This window comes from Euleptes europaea, chromosome 1, assembly GCF_029931775.1.
Source record: "Euleptes europaea isolate rEulEur1 chromosome 1, rEulEur1.hap1, whole genome shotgun sequence".
NCBI lineage: Eukaryota > Metazoa > Chordata > Lepidosauria > Squamata > Sphaerodactylidae > Euleptes > Euleptes europaea.
This window is the reverse complement of record NC_079312.1, coordinates 108283160-108310034: the sequence shown is the minus strand read 5'-3', so window position 1 is coordinate 108310034 and position 26875 is coordinate 108283160. Positions and strand designations below refer to the sequence as shown.

At 41.4% G+C, this 26875-nt stretch overlaps 1 protein-coding gene across 3 annotated transcripts in view; it reads left to right on the top strand.

Annotated features, from left to right (window-relative positions):
• Window positions 1–26875, top strand: part of TENM2 (teneurin transmembrane protein 2) — an 860742-nt gene that overhangs the window by 635903 nt on the left and 197964 nt on the right. The window lies entirely within an intron of this gene.

The window sequence follows — 26875 nt, the reverse complement described above, 5'->3', positions numbered from 1 at the left end:
CTGTCAACCTATCTAGACAGCTTACCTAAATCTTTGCAGATTACTATAGCAGGAAGTATAATGTGGTACATTACCTTCCTTCTTACAGTGGCTCTTGTATGTCCTTTTTCACAAAACTCAGACTACAGGGGCTCTCTTCTACTCCCCCTCAACCTCCCTTGCTGCATTCCCAAGCTCAATTCCCCTGTTCAAAACCAGGAAGCCCAGGTTAAAAACACTGGATGCAAGCCCCCAGGAAACCTGTATGCTCTCTTATAGAGTTTGGCCTCTACTGAACTCTGCTTTATGGCTGTGAGCTGTGGCTCTACTGCCAGGAGTTAGACAATCGCAGTCAGCTGACTCATCTCATTCAATAGAAGCCCCTCCCAGCAAGACCGTGTGCTACTTGTACACACCCTAAAACCTAGGAGATTTTCAGACAGACACACCCCAGACAGCTGGGGATCACATAACCTCAAGCAAACAGACACCCACTTACCCCCTTTTTGCCTCTTGCACCAATTCCAAGCTTAATTCCCCTCTTAGAAGACTTGTTTAAAAGTTCTGGATGCAAACCCCAGGATGCAAGCCCCCAGGACACTTGTGTGTCTTCTTACTTGAGGGCTCCTTAGAAACACAACATTGTAATGTTCTCCTCATCCCCCCTTCACGTTCTTGGAATTTTAAAACACTGTTTCTAAGACCAATTCATGTGTAAGTGTCACAGTGGTCTGGAAAAAAAATGTTGTTTTTTCTTTGTTACTCGTATTTTGCAAGTCACACTGAAAGCTCTGGATACTACTGAATATTGAGCCAAGGCAATTTTCTGTGAATTGTCCATAGTGAGGCACCAATCTTCATGCAGGGGAATTAAATTTTATGTGATACAATTTAATTAACAGTGCAATATGCATTAATTACAAAAAGTTAATGCTGACTTGCTGTGATCAGACGATTACTTTCTCTTGATATCATTTATTTTAGAAGGCTAGACATTGTGTTTTTTATTGTGTTTGTGGCTTCATTGTCCAGAGCACATGGCAGAACTGCCACATTAGAGCTGTTCATGCAAAACAATGATGGGGAGAGCGGCAGAAGGCAATTGATGCAGGTCTTTAAAGTTAACTTGTAGCATCAGGGAGGATACGACTAGTAATCAGAAAAGCATCTGTATATTTGGACATATTAGTCTGGTTCTTAGTGTGGGCTTGGTACTGAAACTTAGAGTGAGGTCCTGTTTTAAAATCAGCTGTAGATCAACAAAGGAAATTAAATATTGTTGCTCTACTCACTGTAACTTACAGTTGTATGGGATGCAATCATGATAGGATTTTGAAGCCTAGCAAATATTCTTGGAACAGTTTGTCATCTGCTCAGAACTCTTCTTCTGGGGTCCATCAGGGGGTCCATCATGAAACCTTTATTTAGCGTATTCCATGCAACCATGTCTCCTCATACATATAGCTATAAGCCTGAGCTGTTGACGTTAGTAGCTATCCTACAGAGCTCCTGGCAAGTAAAAAAAAAAGGCACTCCTGTTGCATTTAACTTCCCTTAAATTCTGTTTGATCCCTTCCACCATCCCCCCCCCCGTTTTGGCATCACTTTTGTTCAGCTGCAACTCATGGGGTGGGGCACAGAGACTCTCCTGGCCTCCACCACTGTGTGTCACTGAAGGGGGAGGAGAAAGCAGTGCCCTTATTGCTGAATCATGGAAGGCAGCAACAGAGCTGTCAGGACTACAGCAGCAGTACCATGGGTGTGTGCAGCTCCTGGGTGGTGACATCACTTGTTGGAGTCGGTGTTCTACCAGCCAGGTAGAAGGTGCACTCCTGCATGGTATTGCAGCCATGATCCCAGAAGCTTTTTTGCCATTGCCCATTACCCACCGGTAAGGGCACTGAAAATCTCTTCCACGTACAGTAACATACAGTGATGATGTCTGTATCCCCACCCCACGAAGCACCACTGCTTATTATTAAATAACTGAACCTGTGTTCCTCACTTGCAGCCCATTCCTGGAAGGGTGGGTTAGATGGCGCCCAGAGGTGGTGCAGCTGCGCTGCCTTCAGAGCCGCTTGCTGCCAGCGCAGCAGGCCAAAACATGAATTAAAAATTAATTTTAGCAAAAAAAAAAAAAAAAAACAGTGGAACTCCCCATGTAAAGGCAGCTCCTTCCCCCAGGAACGCCTCCCAGCATGCCAGCATGAGCACTTGCACCGGTCATGTGCCACTGAGGAGGCGGCACAGGCTCAGGATGCTCTCGCTGCTGTGTGGCGCCCCGGGGCTGGCATAAGTCGCTCTGTACTGGCATCCATGCCAGTTTGCACACTGCAAATGACACGGATGCCAGCATAGGGGTCATGTCGGCTCCTATGCAGCTGTGCCCCCCCTTTAGGAATGGGCTGTAAGTTCACTAGACTAGACCGTAACCCAGTAGGGAGCTGTAGACTAACTGGATGAGTATTACCAGAGAGTTGTGTCTTTGGCCCTTAGTATTCATTTTGCTGCAGCCATTTCTGTCAAATCCAGTTCCATTATAGAACACTACTCACAATAATTATTTGGAAGCCTCAACTAGTGAAAAATATGGCAGCTTGCCTCCTGATGTGGCAGTTCACTGAGAATACATTGCCAGCTGTTCTGGCATCTGTACAGCTTCCCTATTTCTTTGTGACTATTTCATGTTGTTTTTTTAATCTATAAAGCCCTAAATGGCCTATATATTTTCTACTGTAAGAGCAGCTGAGATATCTGTTCACTGATCTTTATGGTAAAAGCAATTTCCAGGTTAGCATTTTCCACGCGCTTGAAAAAGCACTCCTGAGTTTTCGCAAACCAGTCTTTTACAGAAAACTGCTACGTCAGAAGTGCACTGAAAATAAGTTGCATCCTGCTTATTGCGTCACCTCTTAATTTTAGTAGCCATGTGCGTTAGAGTTGGCCGGAAACTGAGACAAATGTGTTAATATTGCTGCCTCTGCAATGCATCAACGTTCAGCGGAGAGCGAGAAGAAAAATATTAGGACAATATTGTGTGTAATCCTGTCTTATATTTCACAGTGTCAGCCTGCTGTGTAATATCAGGGCCTTCATTCTTCCAAGAGAAATGTTGCAGTGTCTGCCTGATAATTGTTCAGATATCTTTTCAATTATAGCATTTGACACTGCTTGCAACAACCATGTCACAAATAAAGGTACATTACAAAGGATGTGCTTAAAGTATTTTCTTACAGGCCTGCCAAATTCTTATTTACTTTTACTCAGTCAGCAAGCCACTTGTTCCCTTTGTTGTATTCGTTGTATATGGTTCTAGAACATCCTTCCCCTGCCTGCAACTGTATTCTTTGTGTTTACAAAATTCTCTTCTCAACATGTTGATATTTTGGTATTTTGCAAAATCAGGAGTCATTAGCAGAATATTCTATCATGATAATTGCAATTCATGAAAGTTGCAGAATGCCGCTTAGCAGAAAGCCAGCTGAAAGACTATTATCATCATTTTCAGATACAATTTTAAGGTGCCAAATATTTCATAATCTGTATCTTATTCTCCCTCTCAGCAACTTTGAGAGGAGAGTAACTACTCTTCCTTTTGTTCATACTGGTGTTTGGAATCAAAAAGGGCAACTTTACTTGGTTCAGTCATTCGTTCCTGCAGTAATGTCTTTTGTCTGGTAGGGACTGTGAGAGGGTGTCTGGGGGTATACATGCCCAGCAAAGGGATAGCCGTGCAAATCGGAAGTGTGATAACTCAAAACTGCCTTTTGCATGGTGCTGGAGTCCCCATCTGAGGACATTAAAGCAGCCTATGAACCAATGTTTGGGCCAGACCTATGAGTTCTTTAGACTCTTCTCCCCATCAAATCACAAGATTCCTTTTTGCCATGGGGCGCTTTCACACATGCCGAAAAATGCACTTTCAATCCACTTTCAGTGCACTTCCCAGTTGGATTTTACTGTGTGAAACGGCAAAAGCCACTTGCAAATGATTGTTAAAGTGCATTGAAAGTGGATTGAAAGTGCATTATTCATCATGTGTGAAAGCAGTGTTACAATATTCAGTGAGAACAAGTCAGCAGGGAGTAGAGCTGCCTTGTGATTTATTTGGCAACCTTCTGATATAGAGAACAATGTTCTGCCCCAAACGAAGCCAAACCCTGCAGGCTTGACGCTGTGTTTCCTGGCTGCAACACTCCCTTTGAAATCAGTTAAGATTTTTTTTTCTAAAGGAAAACTGTATATAGATTGAAGCATTAGGGTCTATGTTTCTTAATGCACTTACAACCTGCTGTGGAGAAAATCTCTAATATAAACAAGAAAAATCACACGAATGGCAATCACTCTGAAACTAAGCAAACTGCACCAATTTCAAGCTTCTCTCGATTGCACTGAGGGCATTAATACTGCAGCACTGGCAGTGGCTGACTGAACTATTAGGGTTCTTTTGGATTTCAGTGATCAGAAATAGCTAGAATGTGGGCGCTGCACCCCGCCCAGATGCTGTCACGTGAGAACAGGTAGGGATTTACTAACTCTAGCAAGACAGCTGTTGAGACCCAGGATTCTCTACAGTCCTTCCAAGAACTTATATATTGGAGCTGGAGAGCAGGAAGAGGGATGCCAGATCACCCCCTGGAGAATCTTCCTGCTTCTTTTACAGCCCTGCAGCTGTGAAGGAAGACATCTTCTGTTCTCTTTCTTCCCCATCAGCCATCTGTTCCTTATGCGTACTGGAAGAAGCAGGACTCTCAATTTGTCCCACAGCAGACATGGACCCTTCCCAAAAAATGGCACTGTTTGTCCCAGCGGCCAAGAAAATCAGGGTGAATCAAATCTCGAAAGGTGGTAAAGCTGGATAGAGCCGAATGGGCGTATTTTAATTTCTTAATGTCTGTATTCTTTTAATAATTCTGGTTTTGTATATTTTAACTTGTTGTTATATCATTTTAGATTGTGATGGCCTATGGCCTTATACAATAAACTTGACATGACCTCAGGGGCAGTTGCCAAAGCTTCACCACATTTTTGGACTACAGTAACAGCAGTTTGTGTTCTAGGTTTCCATCAAGACTCTGTTGCTAGAGGCCTTACATGTTGTCCACATGACACAGAGTGGGGACGGAGAACACTTTTGTCTCAGTATTGTTGTGTAGGTACTTTTGATCTCTGAAGAGTTGTTTTGGTTGCTGGTGGAGAAATGAGACATGGGTATAGTAGCAGATAATAGGTGCAATAGATAGCTGAAGGGCCTATGTGTTCCTGTTTGGACTTCCTTCAGTCTACTTTCGACCCAGTTATGGGACAGAAATCACCTTGGTTATCCTGCTGGATTAACTTTACTGAGAAGCTGGACTGTAGCTGGGATGGAACTGGAGTTACAACATTAAGCAATGCCTCTGGTATTTCCTGGATGATAGGTTCCACAATGATGATGGAAGAGTACTGATTGACCCCTTAGCCATTGGTCTATGTCTCCAGACTGCTGCTTAATACCACTAGGAGAGGCTATCCAGGGATTTGGAGTTCAGTGTCCTCAGACTTCCCATAATACATAGCACTCTTTCTTATAATGTCATTCCAGGAATTCATTACTTAAATTCCAACAGGACACTGGAAGATGGGAAAGGAATAAATGGAACCAGTGCAACATTCAGTTTTGTTCCTGACAGAATTGAGATGGCCCCTAATTTGTCCCATAAATATTGGCGGGATATTGAGTCAAAAGCTGCTTATAAATCAAGGAATGTTGTGTACAGAGATGACCTTTCTTATGAGATGTGTATTGTTTATCAAGATGGGCTAAGATGTGGGCATGATGCAATGTTGAGTTTTCCTTTCCCCTATGCTCAGGACCCAGGGTGAAAGACTCCTCCTTCCAGCTTTCTAATCTTAAAAGTAAATGGGCAGCATATAATTTACCCAAGACAGAATGAAAGCTAATTGGGTGATAGTTAGCAGAATCCCCCTTATCCTGCTTTTTATTAATCAAAATGATGATAGCTTGCCTCCAAAGACATGGAATATTCCCAGATGCATCAACTGCCATAAACACTGTAGCAGTTACTGGGGGACCACCTGGCAGGATCAACTTTAAACCAATCTGTAGGTATACCAGCCTTTAAGCAGATAATAGATAATGTAACTTTTACAGAGAGGGACTCCAAGTACTGATTTAACTATTTACCTGTTGCTGATCTTTTAATGTTTTATTGCTGATTACTACTTGATGGCTGTTTTTATTACTGTTTTATGACTGATTATGGTTTTAGCTGCTAGTTACTTAGTTTTCCTGGTTTTTTAATTGCTTCTGTTTTCCTTCATAAGGAACCTTAGATTCTTTTTAGTAGAAAAGTGGGGTAAATCTTTTCTAAATGAATGAATTGGGAGTTGTCAAGTGAATACTCAAGAAAGAAGGTGGCAGAATGACTGTGTTTTGAGGAGACAAGTGCTGTTCATCTGCCCTTTGCTTCTTTTTCTTCTAGCCGGCTGTTAGCTGGATGCTATTTGTGCAAAGTGTCATATCACCAAAATTGCCTAGTGTTAGGATTATGCCACTAGTAGCCTCCTTCCAGTGCAAGAATATAAATGTATTAGCACAATATTCTCCATTGGTAGACTGACATAAGGGAACCCTTTCTTGCACATTGGGCATAACTCAAGGATAAGATAGCTCTATTAATGATATCCTGCTGAAATAATGTTGGTGTCTAACATGCTTCAAACAGCTCATGAGACGATAACAAGATAGTGTTTGAAAAGGAGGATATACATGCAGCATCTTTTTTTTCTTTTATGTTTCTGCTTACTAACAGTACGCCTATTCTATTCTAAAACATGTGGATGCTCAGAATTGTTTGACAGTTTTCATAAGCACCAGATTAAAAAAAATCTAAGGAAAAGAGTGATGTTGAGTTCAGGAAAAAGAATCTTCCTGTAAAAATACTATCACTTATACATCATTCATGATTAAAGTTAGATTTTCAATCAGTTAAGTGATGATCACTAAGGTTTTACCATTTCTACAATTACTTTTAATAATTTTTATATGTCAGAAAGTCAACTCATTTTCAGGGACAAAGTATATATTAAAATAGCACAAAAATCTAATTATGTCATAATGTGTAAAGCCTAGATTGTGATCATTTTCTGTTTTTTATTGGATGAGTGGAATGATTTACATTCCCAGCAGAGGAAATGATGGAATTATAATAACAGTTCTGATGAATCTTTGGAAAATTAAGGACCCCTAGACTATAACTGAGGACCCCATGTTTGTAGATGAGAGAACTAACTGGGGTTACTGATCCATGCATTGCCAGCAAGCAGCTTTTTATTGGTCATGGATTTGGAAATGGTGTTTGCTTTGTTGATTTTTCTGCTCACGGAAGATGTTTAACGTCATCACAATTATATTCGTTTGTTGTGCATGTCACATCATGCCAGCAGCCGTGCTTTTGTTTTCATAGGGGGGAAGAAATGGCTGCAGCCTGCAGATTGTATGCTATGTACGTATAGAAGCTTCACCTGCCCTTCGTTAAGCACATATGTTGTATTCCTACTGTGTAAATAATACATTTTGTGATGCTTGGCCTTTCAAGCCCAGAATAGCTCTGCAACAGGCGCAGGCTTGCTTTTTCGATTTAAATTGTAAATATTTCACTGGCTGCAGCAGGCTTTGCTAGGCCGTGGGCAGATGCTTCAATGGTTCACCTATTGTGTGTTCCTGGACCTCACCCAGATTTTGTTCCCAGATCTTACCCCTGAGGTTACTCAGCCCATTTACCAAAACAAACAAAAAAAGGATTAACTTCAGCCTGTTAAAATGGCTAGTGGCTCAGCAATGGTGGTAACAACCAAACAACTTTCCTATGACTTGGCTGCTGGTGTGTCAGTCACCCAGACACATATATTTTCTGTGAGGATTCTTTCTGCCTATTTCGGAAGGCAGCCAGCAAACTTAGCTTGCAGACCCAGAAGATGAAGAGCTTTGGTGACTGCCAAGCAACTGATACTTTTCTAGAAAGTTTGTTTTGTGTGTTTACTTGCTTCCTTGACTCAGCAAACAATTTATAGTGGATATGACACTTTTGCTGAGAGTGGATTGAGGATTCTTGTATATGCTGGTGCCCCCCAGAAATGTATCTGCATTGTCATATGCAAATACAAAGAGGTATGAAAAATCAAAGGAATTTTTGACATGCTTGTATTAATCAGCATTAACTCCCATTTGCCTACAGGCATCTGTCTTGTAAAAACGCCTTAACTTTTCAAAGGAACAGCTTATAAATCATGCTTAGCTTCATGTGTATGTAGATATATGTGGGGGAAAACCTTAGTCATATCAGTGTCAGCATTAGATTCAGATGTAGATAAATTCCTTAGAAAAGGTGCATGTTGCAAGGCAGATGCAGATTGTGTGCATTTCTACACAGAGACCATTCGTATTCTTGGGCGCACCAATGGGATTTACACACACGCCTGGGTGGGATGTATTTAGGGTTGCCAACCTCCAGGTACTTGCTACAAAAAATCAGTACGCGGCCAACACATTAATTGCAAAACATCATCACAGTTAAACAATGTGAAACTTACACTAGCTGTCTGTAGCCCACAACCCTGGCGGACTCAGACGGGGAGGCGAGCTCAGACTACCCGGCTGAGTGGTCTGAGGCCGAGGAAACTCCTCAACCCCGAATAGACGCGCAAGACCCCGCCCTCAGCTCCGCACTTCCTAGCCTGGGGCGCAACATCTTGTTTGTTTGTTTGCACATATTCACCATTGTATATATGATTTTCCACCGTTGTAAATTTCACATTGTTTAACTGTGATGATGTTTTGCAATAATGAAACATACTATTGAATATTGGCCACGTACTGATTTTTTGTAGCAATTAACTTTGCAGTACTGGTGTTATTTTCTAGCCACCTCCAGGTACTAGCTGGAGATCTCCTGCTATTACAACTGATCTCCAGTCAATAGAGATCAGTTCACCTGGAGAAAATGGCTGCTTTAGCAACTGGACTCTATGGCGTTGAAGTCCCTCCCCTCCCCAAACCCCAGCCTTCTAAGGCTCTACCCCAAAAACTTCCCGCCAGTGGCAAAGAGGGACCTGGCAACCCTAGATGTATCGTACACAGGCAGGGATCCTGTCATTGTTCATTCCATCCTAGGACTTGGTTGCTACATAGAATTATGTCAGTGAAGTGAAATGACCCATATGTATGACCTACAAGAATCAGTGGAATTGAGACAGACCATTTCATCTGCCAAATTTGAGCAGCATCAAATCAAATCAAATTTATTAATACAGTCAACTGACCAATCACATGCCAACACATCAAAATTTCCACACTCAATAGTTTTGCACCGCAGAATCAAAATTTGAGCAGTATGGATGCCAGTATTTTATTATACTTACTTTTAAAAAAAAAATGTGTTTCCTAAAATAAGAGATGGGGCTGAATATGGAAAAAAAAGTTGTTCTTCAGGTTCTCCTTGCTCCCTATCAGTAGGGTTCCCAACTTCCAGGTAATAGCTGGATATCTCCTTCTATTACAACTGATCTCTAGCCGATAGAGATCAGTTCACCTGGAGAAAATGAATGGTTTGGCAATTGGATTGTATAGCATTGAAGTCTCTCCCCAAACCCTGCTGTCCTCAGGCTCTGTCCCAAAAACCTTCTGCTGGTGGCGAAGAGGGACCTGGCAAACCTGCCTGTCAGTACAACCCTTTGAATGTATCTTCGTTCTCCTACAGTTGAAGCTGTCGGATCTTGAGGGAGAACAGAGGTCAAAGTGAAAGTCACCCTCTTTGGGATCTCAGTAGGATCATACTTCAGCTGCATTGGAAGAGGTGGGCATGGCTAAATATACCAAAGAGGCTAGAAATTAACACTTTAAACACTATCAGAGCCATGCCGGAAGAATAACATCATTCTTTAGGAAAGGCAAGAATGTGTTGTTTACCATTTCTCCTCAAGGGGAAGTTTGCTTAGACAAGAATGAACAAGTGAGGCAGAATGACTCTGAATTTTTATCCCTGATTCCCTGTCTTATTGCAATGGAAAGGTTAGAGTGGGTGGGCTGGGACCCTCCTTCATCTACATGTAGTTTCACAAAGGGCCAGGAACTATGTACTATGCTTTGTCTCACGTTTCCACCACACCAGCTTGGTGGCTGGTCAGCTGTAGAGCCCAGCAGCATTTTTGCTACTATTTGTCAATCATGCATGCACTGGCAGGATTGCAAGGGTATACAACTTGCCATATGGTGCTGGGAATGGGGGAAGCTGACAGGTCACATGTTTATGCACGTACACGTTTTGTATGTTCCTGGAAAAACTGGGGTAGCGAGAACAGGATCCTTCAAACTACAGATTTTATCTACATGACAACATCTTCTATCATGAACTCTAAACAATCAGTCCATGAAGTCTGGGGGGGAAAGAGGGCCATTAATAGGGTTGCCAACCTTCAGGTACTAGCTGGAGATCTCCTGCTATTACAACTGATCTCCAGACGATAGAGATCAGTTCAAGTGGAGAAAATGGCCAACTTGGCAATTGGACTCTATGGCATTGAAGTCCCTCCCCTCCCCAAACCCTGCCCTCTTCAGGCTCTGCCCCCCAAAATCTCCAGGTATTTCCCAACCCGGAACTGGCAACCCTAGCCATTAACTTTTGCATGTGCATGATTTCTTGCCTTTCTCTACAGCTTCAATGTTTCTATATAGATTCTAACGCATTTGGCATTTCTGCAAGGCAAAATGAAAAATTACGTATCCGAGTAAAAAGAGATACTACGATGACAAGGGAAATTTAATTGAAAGTATTGCTGTCATAATTTTTCCCCTGTGCTGGATCTGAAAGCTTTGCTTTGAAGTGTTCATTGTCACTTTGTGAAAATACTCAAGACCATTGCAGTGTGCTAAATATTTGTGTCCGGTATGTTTTCAGAATGCAACCATACAATTGTTAAACCAGTCCCTGTTTATCTTTCTCATCGTTCCTGCCGTCCAAAGAACCAGCAATTTTGCCAACTGAAATCTTCTCTTAATAAACATGGTACGTCCCTGCCTCACCAAGGCTCTTGCTGGATCTGGGCTCTGTGCCATTCAGTTCCTTCTTGCTGTTTCATAGCACCATTTGTGTCGCAGGCTTTTGAGAATGTCAGCCCTGACAACGGAAGTTCCCACCCTCACACCTGTTTTTAAAGCTGCAAACTGAGGGGGCTGGCTGTCGATGGTATCCAGGGTTTTTCCTCATCTGAAGCCTTGGGCAAATTCATTTGCATGTGTTTGAAACCGCACATGCCAAATTAAACATAATAAGACAGTCTGATGCCACAGCTGTAGCCTCCTCCTCCGCTGCCTTCCTGGGTAAGCCGAGATGATTCAAGGCCCTGGACTAGCAAAGCCTGGTGGTGATACACAGATTACACAGATCAGTGCCAGGGAAGTGATTTTGGCACCTTGACTAGTTCTCTGAGCGCTCTGCCAGTTTATTTATGGCGCAAGGGTGGCTTTTATTGTAAGTGGCTTTCCTTGCCAGTCCTTCTACATAGGGATTTGTTGGCACAACAGTGACTGCGGGCTAGTGGGAGGGGATCGCCTTGAGGGTAAATGGAAGGAAAGTGAGAAAAACAATGAAATCACAGCGCTCCATTGGCTTTTAAAGTAGCTGGACATCCTGAAAGTCTTGATCCACATCCAAATTATTCAGCTCTGCAGGCAGGCTTATTTAAACTGCACGCAGAAATCAAAATTTGCCTTGGGGCAAATACCCTTGCTTTTATGTGTAAAGTCCAATTGCATAATCTCCACTAAAATAATTATGAATGTTGCCTTATTCAAAAAGCTAACACCAGTCATTGTTCCTTTTGTGTGTGTCGGTCCTTCGATGTGTCAAGCCTTCTGAAATACAGGTGCCCCAGGCCAGAGAGGTGATCTGTACATAGAAGCCCAATTCTGCATGCATGTCAGGAATTGCAAGTTGGATGCACATCTGAATATAGAAGTCATTTGTTACTTGCAGTGGGATGTGCTTTCAGATGCATGCATGCAGTGTCATCTGTGCTTGGATATGATACCCAGCACAATACACATTGCAAGTAATACAGCGTTGCTACATAACTTTCACATTTGGATTCACATTTTATCTATATTTGCATTTCCTATAATATATGTGCATATGTCAACCCACCTCTGAATGTGTCTTGCCTTGAAAACCCCATAAGGGGTCACCATAGGTTGGCTGCAACTTGACAGCACTTTACACACACGCACACATGTGCATATGTGTAGCAGTCTTCTTTTGTACACTGACTGCCCTCTCTGGATCAGGGCAAAAGGATTGCGTTCTTTCAGTTACCTTGCCTGCAACGTACAATGCAATTTATTGCACTGTCAGACCTTCTCCTATCTCTTATGAAGTTGATGGATTATCACAAACCCATATTAAAATTATGAAGCATAGAATATATTTCAACTGCCGGACTCTTAAGCTTCAGACGTGCTTGCTATTAAATGGCAAAAATACACCCTTTATACATCCTAGTCTTCCACCAAGGGAAACTTTCTGTTTTTGTAATCTCTATTGTTGTGTAAGCCTTATGGGTTTTAGAACCTTGGCAAGCCCAGCACTGTGCCTAAAGGTGAGATAATCAGAGCATGCACATGGGGACGTTATTTGAGCACCATATCATTGGACTGCACAGAACGTCCCCAGCTTACTCCAAGGGCAACCATGAAATTTAATTTAGAATTTTACAGTCACATTTTGAATTGGAAATCTCAGTAATAACTTTCCCTTTGCTCAGCCTTTTAACTGTGAAATTCAGTTGGGGAGTTTCGAAGCAGCAGGTAATGCTGCAGCACTCAGGAGGGATTTTTGCCGATACTGCGCTAAAGTGCTTGCAAGTGTCATTTCCATATTTAACTAATTTCAGTTTTTAATTAGCTCCGTGTGAAAAATGAGAGTTCAAGCTGAGCTAAGCTGTCAGCACACACTCTTGTTTCCTTTCTAGCCTCCCAGGACAATCAGTTGGGGGAAAAGGGAGGGGAAAGAAGGGATGCTACGCCAAACGTAATCTTTCAGGAACCCATTCCTTGGCAGTCAGCAACAGTGTTGGGTCTATATTGATCCAGCAGGCTAAAAAGGTGACTCAGATTATATTTTAGAAGTGCATTTTGGTTTATCTGATCCATCAAATAACATTTTAGCAGGTCTTAGAATAACAATGTATCTGTGACACCTTGGGGTCGATTTGTTTATTTCTTTTGTTTGTTACATCAGTAACTCATGATTCCATCTAATAATTTATTCTGTGGAATATTCTTGAGCCAGAGTGCCTTATACCTAAGTAAACAAAATAGCTAAACAGGATTTTTCATGGCTTATGCTTGGAGTCTTAGCCTAAGAAACTGACCTAGTTACATTTGTGTTCATACACATCCCTCCCCCCAAATAGTGAGCTTGCATTCCATTCTGTAATTGACTATAAACATTTGATTTTTTAAAATCTGTTATATAAACTAGAACTATGCATTTCTGGGTATATTCAAACTGCATTGTTCTTTTTTTTTTTAATGTATGGAGTGCTACTGTTTGTGCAACTTGGCGCTATAAGTTTGACATGACCCAGTTTCTAAAGCAGTGTTTTGGGGTGAGATCAAAGGATCCACGTTTCTTTTACATAACCGCTATTTTAGAAAAAGTGTCATTTGTTAGAATCCAAAGAAAGTAATTAGTTATAATTCAAAACTAGCATTTAAATGTAAAAATAACAGTGGAAAATTATGAGTAAAATGGTAATTGAAATTAGCAATAAAGCATTCCTGATACTTATAAAGATGAGTAACTTTTGAAATCCTCAATTTCACTTCATCCATTTGTATTCAGAAAGTAGTGGTGCACTGGATTTCACTTGTAAGTGACATGATTAGTATGGACAGCCACTTAAAGCAATCAGTAACTGATTTCCTCTGTTAAGACTATAAAATCAAATGCATTTTTTCCACAAATTAAAACAGATGGAAGAAACTGTCAGTGATAACAAATGTATCTGGGCATTTCAGGGGCATTACTAAATCACAAAAGAAGATGCTGAATCCTTGGGAATTGGGCTTTTGAGATACTGATATTGGTTGTTGTTTTTTAATTACTGAGGATCGACTTTGTTTTGATAATATAATGGAGGAAATATGCCCAATAATTGGAGTTGTGTATAGAGACACAGTTCTCATATTTGACTAGCATCAGCATTTATTTGTGTTTATATTTAAAACATCTGTGCCCTGCACTTTCAATAAGAGTGGCTTGCTCTTGGGAGTAGTGGTTAATTGGTGTAGTGGTTAAGAGCAGTGGTTTGGAGTGGTGGTCTCTGATCTGGAGAACCGGGTTTGATTCCCCACTCCTCCACATGAGCAGCGGAGGCTAATCTGGTGAACTGGATTTGTTTCCCCACTCCTATACATGAAGCCAGCTGGGTGGCCTTGGGCTAGTCATACTTCTCTCAGCCCCACCCACCTCACAGGGTGTCTGTTGTGTAGAGTGGAAGGGAAGGTGATTGTAAGCCGATTTGATTCTTCCTTAAGTGGTGGAGAAAGTTGGCATATAAAAACCAACTTTTCTTCTTCTTTCTATAACAGTTTATATTGTTCTGAATGGGGTGGTGGAGGGTAGGGATTTCTATAGGCACATCTGCTGAGTTTATTTTACAGTATATGGCTTTTAAGGGTTCCAACTACTTTGAAACTAAAACAATCCTGGTGGGAGAAATAATTCTAATACTGATTAATCACATCCCCCAGGGGATTCTTCAAACTGCAAAAGGGTTCTAGGTGGGCTGGAGGTGACATCTGTTTCTAGAGCTCAGTTGTGTTGTGCTATTCTGCTGTGAGGGGGACATGGATTTCCGAATAATTTGTTTCCTACCACCACTGCAGTTTTGTGCAGGCCCCCAGTTTGTAGTGCTAGTGTTTGGGGGGGCTTTATTTATTTATTTATTTATTGGTGTGGTTTGGCTTCTAGCCCACCCCACCTCAACCAAGTCGGGCTCAGGGTGACTTACAACAGTTCCAATCATTGACAAATACCATTAAAAACTCCCAGTAACTATTAAAATTCTGTTCCATCAGCACCCTTAAAACAACACAGTAGTGTGGGAACTAACAGAGGGGAGGAGTAAAAGAAGGGGAAGGGGAACAATTAATCTGATTAAGGAAGAACGGATTTAAATAAACAGTGTATAACTAAAGCACTAGAGCAATCCATCTATAATTAAGCACATTTACAGAAAACCACAGGGAATCTCAAAACTGATTTGTACAGCTCCAAATGATGGAATGTAGGGCATTAAATCCAAATTATTTTTAGGATCTTGCTATTGTCTTTTAAAAGAAAGGATCCAATCCTTCTTTTCTAGCTCTTTCCTACTCCGCTTTCATCCAGGATAAGTGATAATTACCCAGTAATGTTCCTTTCCTACTCCTTCTCCAATTCTGATATCACACTCCTCTTCTTTCCTGCCATTATTATAAGAATTTTGTTGCACCATACCCTCTTCTCTTCCCGGTAAATGTACCTTTTATTAAGGAAAAGTCAACATTGAGTTTTTTCTGTATAATTAAAAGTCCTCTCGATTCCAATAGAAGAGATAAGTCTGTGCTTAACTCCTAGCTTAATTAATGCCATTCAAATACTTTACTGACTTAAAAGGTTTTACAGTGATTGACTTCAAAGTTTTTAAAGATGTAACTTCATTTACGATGCCACTGTAAAACACTTCTGGCTAAATATGAGTAAGATTGGGTTAAACTATGCTTTTCATGTCAACAGCTTCTCCTTCCTAATTTCTGTATATTTTTGCTTTGTAAAACAAAACAAAAAAACAGAAGGGAGGAGCTGGTTGTTTCTTTTGTTGTTTGTTATTTCTGTTGTGTGACTATATTTGTAGCACCAGACTAGGGCTGTGCATATCGGTAAACCCGAACAGAAAATAAACCCGAAAATAGCTGTTTCAGCTGTTTTTCAGGTTTAATTTCAGCCAAATACTAAAAACCAGGAAGCTAGACAAAGCTGGATAGGTGATTCCCAAATAGCTAAATAAATATTTGGCTTTTTGGGGTTTCAGCTATTCGCCTTTGCTTAGATGCATGGCTCTGTGCCTTCTCCCATTTTTCTATCTTTGACTGGTTTTGTTTGGAAGGGGACATTGTCCCCTCCCGGGACCTCATAGTTGGTGCCTTTTTGAGGTAGGGGTCATGTAATCAAAGCCAACTTGATCTGACCAACTTTTCAGATCAATCAGCCAACAGAAGACTAATCTGCATAGCAGAAGGGTCATTTAAAAGACAGGGCTTACCCAGTCCCGTCCAGAGGGATATACCCTCCAACTAAAAGCACCAGCTTCAACAGCTGCTGATTGGGATTCTAAAGAAGGCTCCCTCACCCATGTGGAAGAGTAATCTCCTTCAGAAAAGCTACCTTGGTTGAGACTTCAGATGGCTCTGATATCACCACCACCCCGTCTTATTATAACCTGCTCTCAAACTGAAGGTCACCCTGAGTAGTGGCTTCATTTAACCTCATCTCTTAAAATAATCTCTTAAAATCAGATTTTTTAAAAATTTTATGTTGTAATTTTTTTATTTAATGAGGGGATACAGAAGAAAAAAAGGGAAGGAGGGAAAGGGGATCATCCAATATAGAAAAAGCATTTTTCCAAATATATAAGTATATAAACTGAGTCGGATTTGAAGCAAATGTAACAGTCCAATATGTTTATGTTTAACTAAATAAATGTTTATACTTCTTAAGATGTTGATCATTTTATCATCCTATATATATTAAATGATTAGCATTTCTTAAAATCAGATTTAATGACTATATTAAAGGACTGTTCACAGGATGTCATTTACCACCAAAAGAAATGTTTTTTGTGCCTTATTTTTCTTGCATTTAATCAACTTTCCTCAGTCTGGAAGCTAATTTGCATGGACATCATGCAAAGCAACCCAGATAAGAATGGAGCTCCCAGACTCAGAGGCACCAGCCTGCCAGTCGGCTCTTTCCACCAGTGCTCAGCAGTGCTGACCTTCTGAACCTGAAAACAGATTGACAGCTTGGCTCTTACAAATGCCTGAAGGATGGGGTGACCCTTTTGCGGGCCCATAAAATTGGACCCCCTGTCCCAGACTTCAACAAACTTCGGTGTCCATCTAAGGAGAGTCCCTTGCAGCTATGCTGCAAATTTGGTGATTCGACCTCAAAAAATGCCCCCCGCAGCCTTGAAAATATATTCCATAGACTATAATGGACCTGAATTTTTTCAGGAAACCCGGAAATAAAGCCCATTTACTAGTATGGGTGTGCAGCTTATTTCAGTTTACCCAAAAAAATAGGGCCAATAAACCCAAAACGCAAATTTACCAGAATTTTTTTTTTTGCACACCCCTACACCAGACACACAATGCTTATAGTGTTCCTACCCTTGCTTTACATGGCCTAAGACTGGGAAAGAAACTATTCAACGTGTATATAGGGCCTAAATATATGTTACTTCCCCCTCTCCCGGCCCTCCTCATACGTGCAGAATAAAACATGTGTTGTGAGTTCTGTGCTAGGTACTTAATCCTAGACACCTGTGGGCCCAATTCAGATCAAAACCACAGCACTCAGAGGGGCTTAAGCCTTCCTGCCATAACATTTTCCCAACCTTAAACTGCCTAGAGGAGTGCTTATGGTTCATCGGTGGTTCCGCATGCACTGATAGGATACACTTAGGTTTCCCCTTGGAGCTGTTTCAGATTCAGAACGTAATATGGAGAAGAAGGCTTAAACCCCCTTTTCTCATGCACCATGGTCCTGATCACTACTGTGCATGTGTGTGCTTGGAAATGACCATGGTTTAGGGTTTTATGTGCATTGAAGCCGTCCATGGTAACTTAGCACTGACCATGGTTTGCAGACTCTTGTTTGCGAGGGAGCCATTGTTCACATTAATGCCATGTAATTCTAACATTAACCATGGATAAACCTAACTAGGCGCAAAGGAGGTGAGAATTTGCTCCAGAGAAGTCCAGGACGAGAGAGGGAAGGAGGGAATATGCATATTCCCCAAGATTAGCTCCCATTATCAGAACAGTCTGTAATAGAACGTTAGTGGTCATTCTCTCTCTCTCATGCTGTAGCTGGCCCACCAGCATTTTAAAATCCCTGTAATTGACAACTTGGCTATTACGCTCCTCAAGATAACAATGTAGCCACATATTTTGAACTGTGGAGAACTTTAAGGGAGCTTGGCACAGAGTAGGCACGTTCCATTCTTCACCCACAGGCACTCTCACATAATTACACTGCAGCAGGAAGCCTGTTTTACCACATGCTTGGTCTAATGTTTAATCCAGCTTTGAGTATGCTACAGTGGTTCCAAATTCATCTTGACCGCAAATGCACATCTCGTAAAGGTGTATCACATTAGATCTCCCTACAATGTTTTCCTAAAAATAACTCTTTTACTATTCTACTTATCCTGCTTCCTGGCCAATTTCATTCCTGCTGAGAATAGTCAGAGAAAGCTGTCACGTAAAAGTATAGCGGTTTCTTCTGCTTTTGAGATACATTTTAAACTTGCCCTAACTACAGCTACAAAATTGTCTAGCTGAAGGAGAAAGAGAGAGAAACGAGAATCTCTATTTTCCAGTATGGCAGGTGCATAGTGTCTGTACTTTCGAGTACAGAATTTTGTTTTTGTCCATACATTAAGATAATGGGATTTGTTAGAGCAAAATGGGGGTTAGGGTTGCCAATCTCCAGGTGATGGCTGGAGATCTCCCGCTATTACAACTGATGTCCAGGTGATAGAGATCAGTTCCCCAGGAGAAAATGGCCTCTTTGGCCATTGGACTCTATGGCATTGAAGTCCCTCCCCTCTCCAAACCCCACCATCCTCAGGCTCCAACCCCAAAATCTCCAGGTAATTCCCAACCTGGAGCTGGCAACCCCAGTGGGGGTCCAAGCCACTGCAGGGCTGCTAGCATCCAGCTATGACTATCCAGTTCTCTGGAGGGTGCAGTGCCAACTGCTGTTTTGATACAATGGCTCAGCAGACTAAGGTTTTGATTACCCTGTACAACAGAGTGGTTCTCCAGCATATATAACCCAGGGGGCAAATGTTAGTAGCATTACTGTTTATGTCAGTTCTGCTTGGTTAATGGTAATTTAAATTAGTTTTTGGATTAGTATTTAGTGGCCCTGTTTAATGTTCGGTTAACTGTGTTTGCAATAAGCTGTTACCTGTTTGGAAATTTTGAGGTACAGTGAGGTATAAGCTAAAACAAACCCAATCAGCATGGTTGATTTTTTTTCCTGCAGCTTGTAATGACTGATGGAGAGCCAGTGTGGTGTAGTGGTTAAGAGCAGCTGACTCTAATCTGGAGAACCAGGTTTGATTCCCCACTCCTTCATATGAGCAGCGTAGTCTAATCTGGTAAACTGGGTTGGTTTTCCCACTCCTATACATGAACCCAGTTGGGTAACCTTGGGCTAGTCACAGTTCTCTAGAGCTCTCTCAGCCTCACCTACCACACAAAGTGTCTGTTGTGGGGAGAGGAAGGGGAGGAGATTGTAAACTGGTTTGATTCTCCTTAAAAGGTAGAGAAAATCAGTATATGAAAACCAATTCTTCTTCTAAAATTGTGTTGAATGTTGAACTGTGGCACGTGCAGCATTGGTGCACAGTACATTCTTCAGCAGTGGATATTAGAAAGTGATGACATCTGTTGTCCACCACGTGGTACACAAATTGTTGTGTTTGTTTTGTATACTCATCCAGGTCCTGTAACTAAAGAACAATCTTTGCAAAGAAGGTTGCATTTGGAATCTTAAGCTTGCCACAAAAGCAGGCTCAGGGTGTATAGTTTCAGGAGTTGATGAATCTTGTGCCAATTTTCTGCTCTCTGTACAATCTAGGGTCTGTCATGAGAATGGATGAATGGTGTGCTGCATTATGCTCCTCTTGCAAAGCCTTTGTCATGAGGTTTCAAATTCTGAATGCAGCATGCAGTGCTGTTATCATTCTTGTGACAAAAATTGGATTCGGAAAGTGGCACAAAATCAAAACATTTCTGTGAGGAGGACTGAAGGGAGGAAATACCAAAAAAAGAGAGAATAAAACAGAAGTTTGTTCTCATTGCTGTCAGAATGGTAGATAGAAAACTAATGATAATACAGGTTGTTACTATTATTCCAGCTCTGTTTAAACATGCTTTCTGGTGGTGCTTCAGGAAATTTGAAGCCAGATCTTGTGGGTTAAAAAACACACACCCTGTAATGTAATTCCAAGTGTGTGTAAGCTTTTCAAGTATTTTGGAAGCAGAAAGACTGAAATTGGACACGGAGGGGTAAATTTTCAAAGTATTGCATGGGTGATAGGCGCACAAATCCCATTACTGCTAATGGGATTTGTGGGCGTATCTGTCTTGAATTGCTTTGAAAATTCATTCCATTCCATTCACGCAGTACAGGCCTGGGAAAGAAAAATCACTGACTCAGTTTTGAAAGAGGTTTTTGTATTTATTTTCCCCCAGCCATCGTCTACATATAAGCACACTTCAAACCATCAGATGACTTTCATTCCAATGGGGTCTGTCTCTTTTTAGGGTCTCTAGGAACAGGGATTAACAAGGAAGCAATACATAAATTGCTAGGGGACCTGGACTCTCCCATTTCTTTACTACTGTTATTTATATCATTCATCCTTCAGCAATGTCTAAGTTGACAGTCATTATCTCTCTCTCTCTCTCTCTCTCTCTCTCTCACACACACACACACACACACACACACACACACACACTTGCTGTCACCACCTAATGACAGAAGTCCTGGTGAATGGGCAGCACACAAAATGAACCTTTCTTCTTTCCTTTCTTCAGCCTCACTTAACATTGTTATTATTATTATTTCCATGAATACTTACACGTTTCTTTCTGTGGCTGAACCATATGATTCTGCTCCCTTATGATTCTGCTCCTTTCTGTAAGACATCTATATTTTCACTCTAACTGTTGGCTTTATAATGTTAACTGTGACTCAGAAAACATCTGTATTTCACAAAAAACCCGTATGCATATTCAGAGTTCCCAGATACTGCTCCATGATGCTTTGTCAAGTATTGAGGTTAAAGATGATTTCTGTTTGACTGAGCATTTAAACCTTATTGATGTGATTTCAGCAAGTATCCAGTGCTTATTAATAAAGAGGTGCAGGGAAGGCAATTTCGTGGTTAATTCAGCTGAGGCAGACAGCTGTGTTGGGAATACTCTTCTGCTGGCAAGAGGAACTGATTTCCAGTATTTAAAATACCCCTCCTTCCACAGTGCTCTAAGGTGTGCATGGGCACACATATATCTTGCCTGGTATCTTCCTTCCTCTGTATCAGTAGCAGAGCAAATGCAAACTCTAATGGGGAACTTTGGGAAATCTGCTGTGATTCCAGGAGATCTATAGCACACCCCCCCCCAGAGGTTGGCTACCCCAGAAGGAGAGAAGGAAGCAGGAAAAGGGGAGAAACTATGGAGGCTTTCAGGAAAGGAAAAGAGGAAATAGTGGGGGAGTGGGAAATAAGATGTCTCCACAAGTACTTGTATTTATTTTACATGCAGCGCTAATAAATAGGTGCTACCAGATCAAACTGGTGTCAGTGAGACAAATCTAGAACAGATACAAATGACAACATGTAAATATTCATTAAAATGTCTAATTTGAACCCGAGTAACAAGCAGGAATCAGACACTTACTTAAGATTTATTAGTTCAACACGGGTGGGCTCTGTTTTTTTTTTTTTTAATGATTTCAGATCTGGGATTCGGACAAAACAAAACAAAACATGGATTTGAATCCCAAATTGGTACTGTCCTACCTGAAAATCAAGAATTCATGGCAAAGATGTCCCGTTTTGTTGTAGTTTTTTCATGTTCAGGAATGTTGACACCATTATTTTCTATGGGGAACCAATTCAAGGGTCTGGTGCTGCTGTTTTTAAAGATAAAGGCATCAGATTTGTATAGAAAATAGTTCTTCCTCTAATGTAAAGGCCCAATATGTTTCAAGCAGAATGGACAAAGGGGTTCAGTACGACAGATCCCTGAAGTAGGTGCCCCTCAGCACACTTCTCTCCACTGTTTCCTAAGGGGAGGGGGAATGGCTTGGGTTGCCAACCTCCAGGTACTGGAAATTAGCACGGGAAAGTGGTACACAAATGCACATAAACAGGTTGCAAAAAACATGTCTATAATGAGTAATGAAGATGGAAAGAACAAAACAAGTGTACAACATGAAAGCTTAGCAACTAAGTGATTGGTTATATACAATTATACAAGTAAGCATGAAACAGTCTATTGGTGTGTATCTGGAGGCAAAAAGTCCTCTTCTGAGTTTCAAAATTAATCAGTTCAGCAGGATATCCAATAGTAGGTATAAATCCAAAAGCTAGGGGACGGCCGTTTCACATTCGTTTCTTCAGCCCCATATTGCATCATTCATTTTGTAGTAAGTCAATTACATATACAAGTCCATTTCAATTCAACATTGGGAACCTATTGACAGTGCTGCTGCAGAATGTTGAACTGAAATAGACTTGTATATGTAATTGACTTACTACAAAATGAATGATGCAATATGGGGCTGAAGAAACGAATGTGAAACGTCCGTCTCCTAGCTTTTGACAGTGACTTTTTTTTTTAAAAAAAACCTTCCCTCTGAATACTCTGCATTTGCCATGTTTCCTCATTGTCTCCTTTCACAAAGTAAGGAAGACTTCCTTTGCAGACCACTCCTGCCCCGTCATTAAATCTTTGACAATAGTTCAGATTTTTTTAAAAAATAAATAGAGCATGCGTGTTTGTGATTGCATGTGATGAATCATCCAGTTACTATGAGACACATGTCTTCATACTGGACTTCCACTGTAGAGGTATCTTATTTATAAAGTTGCCAACCTCCGGATACTAGCTGGAGATCTTGTGCTAATACAACTGATCTCCAGCCAATAGAGATCAGTTCCCCTGGAGAAAATGGCCGCTTTGGCAATTGGACTATGGCATTGGACTATGGACTATGGCAATTGGACTATGGACTAAGTCCCTCCCCAAACCCTGCCCTCCTCAGGTTCCACCCCAAAAATCTCCAGGTTATTTCCCAACCGGAGTTGGCAACCCTACTTATTTACTACTACTGTATAAGGATTTCCTGGTGGGTGAGGTCTCTCATTCCTTTGAAAATGTCATCCAGCTCAGAGGAGCAGCTGCAGGCTTTAAACATTCCAGCACAGAGCTGCTGTGGGCTGTAAAAATTCCTTTTCTGGGGCTTGTCTCCAATGGTGATTGGCTGGGAACACCCCTGATCCTTTGCAAGGATCCAGTTGGAAAGGAGAAATGCAATTACCCAGGAAAGTGGGAGAATCAAAGAAAAACTGATGATGATGGCAGTAAGTATCCAAACACACACACACACAAAGATTTTTTTGGGGGAAGGGGTAGTTTGTTGTAATGCCCAAGAATCACATATTTGTGTTTACCATTCCTGAAATCACAGTAACAACCCCCCAAAAAAAACACCCCTAATTCAACATGTATCAGCAAATATGAATCTGGATGGTGATTTAATTGTACATATTACAACAGCTGTACAATCTAACTCTCTGCATGTTTACATAGAAATAAATCCCATTGAGTTCAGTGGGACTTACTCCCAATTAAGTTTATATATGCATGCAGCCACAGTCTTGGAAAATGTGATTAGGGAACAGCTGGTGTGTTGCCTTTTGTAGCACTCTGTAACACAACACATTTCCAGTGTCACATTCCTATTACTGAGATCCACAAATTTAGCACCCTCCTAGCATTAGATTACCTAAACTAGCCTCTCTATGTAACTATGAGCTAATTTTACCAGTTACATTAAATTATACCCTTTAAGGACATCTAAAGACTATCATTGGTTCCATCGAAACTTGCCATTATGTTCCTCCTCAGTCTCCATAACTGATGTTGGCCCCAAGCCATTTGTTAACTGTGTGCCTTCAGGAACAGGAAAGAGAAGCAGCATTTGGTTTGGATTTAGAAGAAGCAGAAGAGTTGGTTTTTATACCCCGATTTTCTCTACTTTTTAAGGAGTCTCAAACTGGCTTACAATTGGCTTCCCTTCCTCTGCCCACAACAGACACCTTGAGAGAACTGTGACTAGCCCAAGGTCACCCAGCAGGCAGAGTGGTGAAACAATCCCAGTCCACCAGAGTAGAGCCTGCCACTCATGTAGAGGAGTGGGGAATTGAACCCGGTTCTCCAGATTAGAGTCCACCACTCTTAACCAGTGCACTATGCTGGCCCTCTTTACAGGTTAGTGACAAAGCAGATTTGATTGGTAAGGCCCCAGAGTTCTAGAGTTGGCTTTAACCACTCATGTCAGCCCTCAGTTTGAAGGGCGAAAATGTGTGAGAAATTACAGTATTCTCTAACATTCTTATCATTTCTAATTATTCCTAATATTTAATTTTAGAAAAACATTTAAATTAGTCTTTTTGTTTTGTTTTATTGTTACATTGTGTGTGTGTTAAGTGCCGTCAAGTCGCTTCCGACTCATGGCGACCCTATGAATGAAAGTCCTCCAAAATGTCCTATCTTTGTTACATTACATTACTTGAAATAATATTGTTATATTGACAAATATTAAATGGACATAACATGAAGAAGTCTATATCTTTCCTTTTTTCTTTCTTTTTTTTGCACGGTTGAGTTAATTTCAACTTTGGGGAGAAACAAGTTTAAAAAGGGAAAAGGGAAAGAAGAAACGGTTAAAGGTTCCTCATATGGTGACCCTTCCATCAGTGTTCCATACAACCATATGAGGCTGTTAATTAAATAAAAAACAGACAAGTGATTTAATCACAGCTCTCTTGCAACATGTCCACTTTGACCCTTAGTAGAACGATGCAGACAGCTCAGTTAGCAACTGGTTAAATATATCAACTTACACTGTGGTAAATTTGTATTCATTTATAATACCTTTTTCTTCCTGTTGGGATCCTAACAGTGCATTCCTGACTTCTAAGGATGAAAGTCCTCAGGAGGCTAGGAAGGGTCTGCGCTGGCGTTGGGGGGCCCCATGCCGGTATCCAGGCTACTTCTGCTGCCATAAGTGGCCCCAACGCCAGCGGGGAGGCCCGGACACCAGTCTCCTGGTGCTGCCATGGCAGTGCCACCCCGGGATGCTGACGGGACCTTCCGCCGGTGACCACTGACTTAAAGTCCCATGCCAGTGTTCTGGGGGGCGTTCCAGCGTCCCTGAGGGCATTCCCGAGGCATGCCTGTTTCAGCCCAGCACTCTGGTGGCGAGAACGGCGGTGCTGCACCTGCTTTTTAGCAGGCACAGCCTTACTGTTCTCTATGGGTGAAAATCCCCATTTTAAAATTTTAAAGCCTTTTAAAGGCTTTTTTTGAGCTTTCGGCACCCGGAAAACGGGTTAGGAGGCACCACAGCGGTGCCTCCTCCCTACCCGCCAACAGCTCAGGAATGGGCTGTAATTCTCACTTGCAAAGAAGATTTCTTTGAACCTCTCTAGTTGTATGAAATACATTTTATTATAAATAAAGATCTATTCCCTGTTCAACACCCAGCTTTGACAAAATTTGTCTCATCTTTCAGATATTTTCTGCTCTCGCTCTGTATTGACAGTGCTGATCCTTAAAAAAAATCTTCAGCTCTTGGTAACCCTCTCTGTAAACACAATATGTAGCTGGCTGCCATGTTTACACAAGCAGATGACGATGTCACTCCACATATAACGTCTAATACTTATTGATTGGCTCTTTATCCATTACCAGACACTTTTGTGTGAGAACAGTTTAGTGATGCTCCACAAAGCTGCAATGACCTCAGTACACGAAGGACGTGATATCTTGTTTCTGGAGCATCTCCCGTTATTATTTTTCAGTGCCTTTACTAATGCATAGCTTCTTAGCAACATCTGAACTGAGATTTAGTCCAGGTGTGTTCATTTTTATTTCTATTTGCTCTTTTCCTAAGCATGCAGGTGACTATTTTTGTGGGGAACTTTCTGATCAGTTTATCTATCCAAATGCTTCTGTAGAATTCTTTGCAGTAGTATTTTATCAATTTAATAATATCATTTAAAATGACTGATTGCCTTAAGCAGAACTGAGCATAACTTTGTCAGGCCGGGGCCTGTTTCCCCACATGGCTGCTCTGTTGGCCCTGTATTCTGACCTCCATGACCCTGCTATTCCATTTGCTGGCCTCTCTTGAGGAGGGACTGTCAATAGTGATGAATTGTGCATTCTTTCTGAAATGTAGGCCTAACTACCATTAGGGACTAGGCCTACCAAATTCATTTCGCTTGTGACCTCTGCCACATTTGAACCGGAGTCTCCAGAGGAAAATAGTTTCAAAAATTAACCCACTGTTTTCTCTCTATAGTTCTGGCATGTGAATTCAATAAAAACCATTTAGCTTTTAACACAGATTAGCGGTGAAGTGGTCAGGCATAAACTGCTCTTTTGAAGTGTACTGCCTTTCAGCCCAGTAACTGGGCTTGCATATTAGCAAAGTAAAGCATATTTACTATTGCCATGGGTGTGATTATGCTAACTTTTCAGATATATCTGAACAGCCAGGAGAAAGTAGAAACCTACATCTGTCTCCTTGGTGTGAGTCCCCAAACAAGAAATGTTCACAGATAGTCGTTAGAGATGTCAGGTTATACCTTGGACTATATGTGTATTCCATTATTGATGCAGTGGGTGGCAGCTTTCTCTAGCTCATTCCTTTCCTAATCTTGTTATGTGCCTACCTCATTCATCTGCTCTATGGCACCCTGA